Source organism: Gymnodraco acuticeps, unplaced genomic scaffold, assembly GCF_902827175.1.
Source record: "Gymnodraco acuticeps unplaced genomic scaffold, fGymAcu1.1, whole genome shotgun sequence".
Lineage (NCBI taxonomy): Eukaryota > Metazoa > Chordata > Actinopteri > Perciformes > Bathydraconidae > Gymnodraco > Gymnodraco acuticeps.
The window spans coordinates 33,279-43,805 of NW_022992046.1; the positions used below are offsets into that span (position 1 = coordinate 33,279).

Genomic DNA, 10,527 nt, shown 5'->3' on the forward strand with positions numbered 1-10,527 from the left:
GTCTGCAAAAAGAATGGAAAATTACCAAGCTAGTACCACTACATGTTTTTAAAGCTCGGTTGGATGCTACAAAATCAGATGCTGTTGGTACCTGTACATGTGGATAGATATGTAAATTGTAATCCCTGTACATTTTGCTGTATGATGTCCTTTTGTTGTTCTGTTGTTTATATTTTTATGTCTTCTTGTGGAACCTACTGCTGCAGGTCTCCCTTGAAAAAGAGATCATTGATCTCAATGGGATTTTACCTGGATAAATAAAGGTTTTGAATTGAATTGAATGGAGGACCTGATGCTGGATGTGGAGCACTCCAATGCTGCTGCTGCCATCCTGGACAAGAAGCAGAGGAACTTTGACAAGGTTGTGATCTTGATGCGACAGATATATGAGATGTTTAGTTGATAGAATATAGTTAAGTATAAGTATATAGGTTTCATTATGTCAAGGAAGTAACTGGAATGTACTTATTTCCTCGTAAAGTGTAATTACTGGTGGCTTCATGAAGCAAAACGATTTTTTTTTACAAAATAAAATGACATTAAATATTGTATTATTATTTGGTATCGTAAGTATTTTTTTACGACTGGATGCTCCACCTATAACACCGGTATCTGGGTTTTATTAACTTTCTCAAGCGTAGTGGGTGAAATAAGACTAAACAAGTGTTGACAGAAAAGAGGCCAAATTAGGACCAATCCAAATGAGACAATATGAAATTAGGAAAAATATAAAAATGAATTTAATGTTATTTTAAAATTACAATAAAATATAAATGTATTCCCCAACTGATATACAATACAATAAATGAATAAAAATAATATCAACAAACAAAACCTAAGGATAACCTTGACACAAAAATACATTTTTATGATAATATTCAGTTATTAGTTTTGATGAATCACACTGATAGTCTGCTTCCAGCTGCCAAACTATTTAACTAGTAACAGTAGATTGTTTTAAATTCTAGTTAACACTAATATGTCTGCATGCAGGTATTGGCTGAGTGGAAGCAGAAACATGAGGAGGGTCAGGCAGAGATGGAGTCGGCAATAAAAGATGTTCGCAGTCTGGGCACCGAGAACTTCAAGATAAATAATGCCTTCGAAGAATGCCTGGAACAACTGGAGACCCTCAAACGGGAAAACAAAAACCTACAACGTATGTCAGCCCCCTCCTAACGCCGTGACATCACCAATGTTTGCAATGCAGATACATAAGAAACATTGTGTCTTTTTCTCCAGATGAGATAATGGATATGACTGAGCAGCTGGGGGAGACGGGCAAGGCCATCCATGAGCTGGAGAAATCAAAGAAACAGGCCGAGCAGGAGAAGCTGGAGGCCCAGACGGCTCTGGAGGAGGCAGAGGTGAGTTTATTAATTATGTACAGCACTACCCCCGCGACCCGACCACGGATAAGCGGGAGAAGATGGATGGATGGATGGACTGCTGAAAAATCTAGGATCTGAGAGGAGAACTACTAGTCTTTGAATGGTCTTTCATGCTATAAAGAGGCCCTATTATGCTTTTTGATGTGTTACCTTTTCCTTTAGTGTAACATATTATAGGTTATGTGCATGTTAATGGTCTGCAAAAGCTAAACTCCCAAAGTTACCTCTAGAGGGAGTTTCTCTCTTTAACACTTGCACTTTGATTGGCTAGCGCTCACACATTGGTCGTGATTTGATAAGGGTCTAAGGGGGTTTAAGCGGTTGACCAATCACAACAGAGCTGGTCAGCTATCCAATCAGAGCAAACTGGGGTCTCATTTCAGACAATTCAATTTAAAACTCTTTAATCTAACACAAAGCAGACTGAAGAGGACCTAATGAAAAACGCACAAACCACATATTTAGTTCCAGGTCAATAATGATAGAAGAAACTAAGATACACTTCAATAAAAGCTGATTCTAAACTTTAGCACAGTTATGTATATTAAACTAACTCCACCACCTCTTGACTGCGTGTTACTTCTGCACTCAGGCCTCTCTGGAGCACAACGAGTCTAAGATCCTGCGCGTGCAGCTGGAGCTGAACCAGGTGAAGGGTGAGGTGGACAAGAAGATATCGGAGAAGGACGAAGAGATCGAGCAGCTGAAGAGAAACAGCCAACGAGTGATGGATACCATGCAGAGTAATCTGGACGCCGAGGTGCGGAGCAGGAACGACGCGCTGAGGGTGAAGAAGAAGATGGAGGGAGACCTGAACGAGATGGAGATCCAGCTGAGTCATTCTAACAGGCAGGCTGCTGAGTCACAGAAACAGCTGAGGAACATCCAGGGGCAACTCAAGGTATGAAAACATAGAGTTAAAACAAAACAACACCAGACAATGTGCACCATGAGAGAATGCATAAGCATTAACCAAAAGAGTGACACCTTCATAGTTTGTCTTCAACAGTCCACATTTGAACATTATTAGAAATAAATGTACATTAATATTTGCAAAAGCAGCACATTTGAAAAGATGGTACGATCAAATGTTTTGCAATAAAAATGACAAACATATGGTATTCGTTTTCGGTCAATTCAGATTTTTTTTAAAGCTGTACTTATTTCTGTGTTATGATTACAACGTCACTTGGTAATGTTATGTTTCTTTTTTTGAACAGAGGGAATACATAAAGAAAAATTATCTTAAATGAAACTAATAGAGAAATTGTGATTTTCCACCCGTAGTCCCTGGGCGTGGCATTAGAATAATAACAGAATAACAATAATAATATGCAGCTGAAAGTGCACGTGAAACAGTACGTCATGAAGGAGCAGGTGGCCATGTCTGAGCGCAGGAGTAACCTTCTGCAGGCTGAGATGGAGGAGATCAGAGCGGCTCTGGAGCAGACGGAGCGGAGCCGCAAGCTGGTGGAGCAGGAGCTGCTGGACGCCAGCGAGAGGGTGCAGCTGCTCCACTCACAGATGCAAAACTACCTGGATTTCATCTGCAATTTCAGCCACATATACAACATGTCTATTACATGGTAAAATATTAAACGGAGCCATGCTTTTTCAGTTTTCCATTAGAAAAGGTTGTCAATCTTTTGGTACCCCCTTGGCTGAAGTCAAGCGAGGTGAGACAAAACTAACATCCATCCATCCATCCATCTTCTCCCGCTTATCCGTGGTCGGGTCGCGGGGGTAGCAGTTCCAGCAGAGAGCCCCAAACTTTCTTTTCCCTGGCGACATCAACCAGCTCTGACTGGGGGATCCCAAGGCGCTCCCAGGCCAGCGAAGAGATATAATCCCTCCACCTGGTCCTAGGTCTACCCCTTGGTCTCTTCCCAGCTGGACGTGCCTGGAACACCTCCCTAGGGAGGCGCCCAGGTGGCATCCTAACTAGGTGCCCGAACCACCTCAACTGGCTCCTTTCGACGCGAAGGAGGAGCGGCTCAACTCCGAGTCCCTCCCTGATGACCGAACTTCTCACCTTATCCCTAAGGGAGACACCAGCCACCCTGCGGAGAAAACCCATCTCGGCCGCTTGTATCCGCGATCTCGTTCTTTCGGTCATGACCCATCCTTCATGACCATAGGTGAGGGTAGGAACGAAAATGGCCCGGAAGACCGAGAGCTTTGCCTTCTGGCTCAGCTCCCTTTTCGTCACAACGGTGCGGTAAAGCGACTGCAGTACCGCTCCCGCTGCTCCGATTCTCCGGCCCATCTCACGCTCCATTGTTCCCTCACTCGAGAACAAGACCCCGAGATACTTGAACTCCTTCACTTGGGGTAAGGACTCATTCCCTACTTGAAGTGGACAGTCCATCGGTTTCCTGCTGAGAACCATGGCCTCAGATTTGGAGGTGCTGATCCTCATCCCAGCCGCTTCACACTCGGTTGCGAACCGATCCAGTGAGTGCTGAAGGTCGCAGACCGATGAAGCCATTAGAACCACATCATCTGCAAAAAGCAGTGGTGCAATCCTTAGTCCACCGAACTGCAGACCCCCTCCCCCATGACTACGCCTCGAAATCCGATCCATGTATATTACAAACAGGATTGGTGACAAAGCGCAGCCCTGGCGGAGGCCAACCCTCACCGGAAATGGGTCCGACTTACTGCCGAGGACCCGGACACAGCTCTCGCTTTGGGAGTACAGAGATTGGATGGCCCTGAGTAGAGACCCCCTCACCCCATACTCCCGCAGCACCTCCCACAGTAACTCCCTGGGAACTCGGTCATACGCCTTCTCCAAGTCTACAAAACACATGTAGACCGGATAAGCGTACTCCCAGGCCCCCTCCAGGATCCTTGCGAGAGTAAAAAGCTGATCCGTCGTTCCACGACCAGGACGGAATCCGCATTGTTCCTCCTCAATCTGAGGTTCGACAATCGGCCTGACCCGATTAACTAACATGTGGATACAAACTCTACAGACCACTGAACGCAATTTTTTAAACGAGGCTTTCACATCAGGGCAGATCCAAGTACACTTGACTACAAACTCCAGTCTAGTTGGTCTTATTTTGTACTTAGACATGGTTTTTAAATCCATGCCTGGTTCCGATTGAAATGGTGGTCTTGAGCACAGCCCATGCGTACTTGAGGATGGTAAGCATCAGGTATGAAAACTAACTGTACCAGAACATGTTAGAGGACAACTATTTAATTCAAGTAGCAGTCAGCAAAAAGGCACTACTGAACAGTGTCCTCTGAAATCTGTGTAGAGCAGTACCCTGTGATAAAGCAAATAATCATGCACGAGGGTCAATAATGTCTCCTAAATATAGCCTAAACAAAAGCAGGCATAATGCAAAGGTCAACTCCTATTGGCTTTGTATCTTGCAATGCCATGCTTTTTTACGCCGTAGCAAAAACACACAAATGTCACGTATATTATGATGCAAATGTACCTTAGTACAACATTACTAATGTAAAAGCTGAGAGGATGTATTTGTCATTGGCATTTTGGCATACTTTTTATGAACATTTTGTTGTCCTATAATAAAATGTGTTACAGAACACCAGCCTGCTCAACAGTTGGAAGAAGTTGGAGGCAGATCTCTCTCACGTTCAGGGAGAGGTGGACAACAGTGTTCAAGTGTCCAGGAACGCTGAGGAGAAAGCCAAGAAGGCCATCACTGATGTAAGAGTCTGGATTCTTCTGCAGAGCTCTCACCTGCCCGAAACTACAATCCAATTGCTTCTTGATTTACATTTTCCAGGCTGCAATGATGGCGGAGGAGCTGAAGAAGGAGCAGGACACCAGCGCTCACCTGGAGAGGATGAAGAAGAACCTGGAGGTGACGGTGAAGGACCTGCATCAGCGTCTGGGCGAGGCGGAGAACCTGGCCATGAAGGGCGGGAAGAAACAACTCCAAAAACTGGAAGCTAGGGTAATGTAGTCAACTTTAATCACCTATACATTCTGCAAGAGTAATGAATATGTTCAAACCCTTGTGGCTCTTTAAAACCTGCTTCTTTATTCAACCATTTATTTTAGGAAGAAACGTTCTTGAAAACGTCTTATCATGAAACTATTGATGTATACTTGATGATCTTGTAGGTGACGATGACCAAAGCTTGTTCTGCTGTAAGCTCTGTTTACAGACATAATATTGAAACATATCTGAATCAACATGCCCCAAAACGACTATGTTATATATTTGGTTGACTTCTCTATTTGAATGAAGGTAACGGTGAATTCTAAGTAGTCTCCTGTATTAGCATTGTAGCTATCCCTTTGACCATGACTAAGCATTGTAATTGTCTGTCAAAAGCTGATATAAATGTAGCCTTTATTCACTTAAAAAAATATTTGTACCATACACCTTTTAAAATATAAGGGGATTTTAACTTTTATTTGTATTAGATGAGGGAATTTTCTCATGGGACGTCTGGACCTCAAGTTATCAGAGAAAGAAGCTGGGCAAACATTAGCGGTTAGCTTTCATTAGCGGTTAGCTTGGAGCCGCTCACCACTGAGGAAACACATTTTTTTTACGTAAAACTGCTTTATTTAGTGTTTTTCCCCGTTTTATTCAGCAGGTCTGTTTGTTTTTTGAGTGAAAGAGACCTCTGAGGATAATTCCACTTCTGGTAAAAACCTCCTTAATGAGTAGTAATGAAGGAATCTTAACCGGGTGAAACTGACTGTAAGTCCATGATCCCTTTTGGTAAAGAGATCCATTACAATTGAATCGTTTAAAGATATTGTAACTGCTCGTTTGCAGGTTAAAGAGACCGAGCTTGAAGCAGAACAAAGACACGGCTCGGACGCTGTGAAAGGAGTCCGCAAATATGAGCGCAAGATTAAAGGGCTCACCTATCAGGTAAACTCTCATACCTTGTTCCTATAGTGGGGGAGGACATATTCACATCCAAGTTCTAGTATCACCCTGTAACAATACTCCATAACAAGGTAATGTCCTGAATTCTTACTTTACTAAAAGTCTTTACCTTAATTTTCTATTTTACATCAGCCTTTTCCCTAGACCAAAGAGTTCAATCTAAAAATGAACTGAAGCTAACATATCTGCAATATTTACCTCTGAAGTTGAATAAGTGAAACGCAAGTATCCTACCAGTCAGTAGTAACGGATCTGTTTCCTGTTTCTGATTTTCAGTCGGATGAGGACAAGAACGTGATAAGGCTGCAGGATCTGGTGGACAAATTCCAGCTGAAGATCAAAGCATACAAGAGACAGGCCGAGGAAGCTGTGAGGGACTTTCTTTTTAATAAGAATATTTTACATTTGGTGCATTTGAATCTAATCAGTTTTTGGTGTGTGACAGGAGGAGCAGGCCAACACTCATCTGGCGAAGCTGGAGGAGCGCGCGGACATCGCAGAGTCCCAGATCAATAAGATGAAAGTCAAGGGTCGAGACATGGGGAAGGTGAGTCTGCCGGCTCCTGGTATCAAACTGTGTCTCATTAATACTGATGTTGATTTATGTCTCATGCAACAGGCCAAAGACAGCAGAGAGTAATGAGTGGCTGCCAAGAAGAAGACTGAAGCTGAGCTAGTATGCAACATACTCTTAAAAAATGTGTGTTTATTTCTTTATTTAAAGGCATCATGTGTGTGATTTTATACAGTGGTGTCAATTAGCTAAGTACATTCAACTTAAAGGTGGGGTAGGTAATTTTGGAGAAATCAGCTCGAGTGCGCTAGAATTTGAAAATACACAGCCGGCAATAATCTGCCACTTCCTTACAGAGCCCCTCCTCCAACACACACGAACGCGCACATGACCAATGAGGGCACGAGATAAGTTTGTACACAGATGGAAGGCTGACAGGCAGGTAGGCCATCTAGTTATTTTAGCCGGGCCGGCTAAAATGATTGGTCGTGCTTTTTACTATGGGCTCAGAACAGTCTCATAATACACACATGCACACAGAAGGATTCAAACTTGTATTTCCGGATCCATACTTGTGTTTTTCAATGCACACACAAATGTATTCCGTTTCATATACATGTAAATAAAATCCAAATACAGAAAAAAGTTTTACATGTGTATTTTTGATCCTCACTTATTAGTTTCCCGTTTAAATCCCCTGAACCTGCAAACACAGCTTTCTGTGCACGGATCGATATGTGAGGATCAAAAATACACATGTAAAACTTGTTTCTGTATTTGGATTGTATTGACATGTATGAAACGGAATACATTTGTGTGTGCATTGAAAAACACAAGTGTGGATCCGGAAATACAAGTTTGAATCCTTCTGTGCGCATGTGTGTATTATGAGACTGTTCTGAGCCCATATTTTACGGCTTCCACAGATGACATTTCTTTATGGATTTTCTTGTCAAAGCACTTAAGATATTCATTGCTATCTGGATGTTAAGAGCATTCCATGGAATATAACAAAAAGTGTATCTCGAGCCAGTTTCTCAAACTACCCCACCTTTAATACAATTTTGAAGTTACCATTGTGGAATTCACAAACTATTTTCTTTTTAATTATCACGTTGCTCCTGCTAAGAAAAATGGGTTTGTTCCACTGCTTAACATTGGCTGTTGGCAGCAATAGCATCGTAACTTAAAATGACGGCAGCTCTGATCAAGGTTTTCTATAACAGTCCATATATAGTCACAATATCTTTCTAATTAACAAACCTTTAAACACTGCCACAGCCCATACCGTGATCCCTTTAGTGTTTACTTCCTGTCTGTCTCTACTTCTGTTGATTTCTCTGACGTCCAGCCTCTATAATGGAACCTCTTGCCTTCTCTTGCCGTCTTTTCCTTTTATTTACTGGGGACAGTTTAGCCATCAAATATAAAAGTGAATATTCAAAAAGGTATTCCACGTTGTTTTCTGATGGAGAAAACTAATGTTTTTCATCCACATCTGAAGTAAAATCGACCGGACTCCGTTCTTTTTACAGATTGATATGATTGCACATACTTGATCGTCCTTAACAAGGGTCGGTTCTCCTTGGCAGTGGTCTGCTAGCGAGAATTAACAGACACCTGAAATCCAAATTGACCAATTATAATCCAGTATTCAACTAAACCACGTAATACATAGGGATACAAAATAGCCCCGTCTTTACCAGCTGCGAGACAATGCATCAATAATTAAAATACATCCATCCATCCATCCATCCATCTTCTCCCGCTTATCCGTGGTCGGGTCGCGGGGGTAGCAGTTCCAGCAGAGAGCCCCAAACTTTCTTTTCCCTGGCGACATCAACCAGCTCTGACTGGGGGATCCCAAGGCGCTCCCAGGCCAGCGAAGAGATAATCCCTCCACCTGGTCCTGGGTCTACCCCTTGGTCTCTTCCCAGCTGGACGTGCCTGGAACACCTCCCTAGGGAGGCGCCCAGGTGGCATCCTAACTAGGTGCCCGAACCACCTCAACTGGCTCCTTTCGACGCGAAGGAGGAGCGGCTCAACTCCGAGTCCCTCCCTGATGACCGAACTTCTCACCTTATCCCTAAGGGAGACACCAGCCACCCTGCGGAGAAAACCCATCTCGGCCGCTTGTATCCGCGATCTCGTTCTTTCGGTCATGACCCATCCTTCATGACCATAGGTGAGGGTAGGAACGAAAATGGCCCGGAAGACCGAGAGCTTTGCCTTCTGGCTCAGCTCCCTTTTCGTCACAACGGTGCGGTAAAGCGACTGCAGTACCGCTCCCGCTGCTCCGATTCTCCGGCCCATCTCACGCTCCATTGTTCCCTCACTCGAGAACAAGACCCCGAGATACTTGAACTCCTTCACTTGGGGTAAGGACTCATTCCCTACCTGGAGTGGACAGTCCATCGGTTTCCTGCTGAGAACCATGGCCTCAGATTTGGAGGTGCTGATCCTCATCCCAGCCGCTTCACACTCGGTTGCGAACCGATCCAGTGAGTGCTGAAGGTCGCAGACCGATGAAGCCATTAGAACCACATCATCTGCAAAAAGCAGTGGTTGCAATCCTTAGTCCACCGAACTGCAGACCCCCTCCCCCATGACTACGCCTCGAAATCCGATCCATGTATATTACAAACAGGATTGGTGACAAAGCGCAGCCCTGGCGGAGGCCAACCCTCACCGGAAATGGGTCCGACTTACTGCCGAGGACCCGGACACAGCTCTCGCTTTGGGAGTACAGAGATTGGATGGCCCTGAGTAGAGACCCCCTCACCCCATACTCCCGCAGCACCTCCCACAGTAACTCCCTGGGAACTCGGTCATACGCCTTCTCCAAGTCTACAAAACACATGTAGACCGGATAAGCGTACTCCCAGGCTCCCTCCAGGATCCTTGCGAGAGTAAAAAGCTGATCCGTCGTTCCACGACCAGGACGGAATCCGCATTGTTCCTCCTCAATCTGAGGTTCGACAATCGGCCTGACCCTCCTTTCGAGTACCTTAGAGTAAACTTTCCCGGGGAGGCTGAGTAGTGTGATGCCTCTGTAATTGGCAATTAATAATTAAAATACAATGATATACAAAATATTATTCTGCATATTGAGTATACTTTTGTTACTTGAGGCACATTTAGATTTTAGTACTTGAACCGAAGTATAACTTTTAAGGAAGGACATTCGATTGTTTTAAAGTACTTTATACTGTGGAATTACTACCTTAAATTAGGTTAAGGATCAGATTACTTCTTCTGCATCTGATTGGATGAGATGTTTTATTTTATTTCTTATACAACCAAGTTTGTTCCATTGAGATTTAAGATCTCTTTCTAATTATTTTTGATGTTTATTGTCTGTAGAAAATGACAATTATCCCACAGAAAATTGGTCTCAGTACCAACATATTGCCGTATTCTTCTTTTATAATTTAGCAGGATTCTGAATGAATGGGTGAAATATTATACTAAAGAGTATTTTTGTATATTTTTTTAATTGAGGTAAAATGTGTACTTCTTCCACCTTTGATATATATTTTTTTAATCATTTGTTAATTCAGGACGTCTCAATTGCATTTTGTTGTTATCAATACAGCAACCCTCCCAGCACAGCAGTGCTTAAAACGTTTTTGCAATCTTGTTTTACTCATTAGCACTCACTTTTTGAATGTGTCCATTGGGATGAAGCATTGTGGATGAAAAACAAGTGTCTTTTCTCCTACCACCACTG

At 43.3% G+C, this 10,527-nt stretch overlaps 1 pseudogene; it reads left to right on the plus strand.

The window, feature by feature from the left end:
* Nucleotides 1–6,038, plus strand: part of LOC117536889 — a 32,015-nt pseudogene extending 25,977 nt beyond the window's left edge.
* Nucleotides 6,039–10,527: the final 4,489 nt, after the last annotated feature.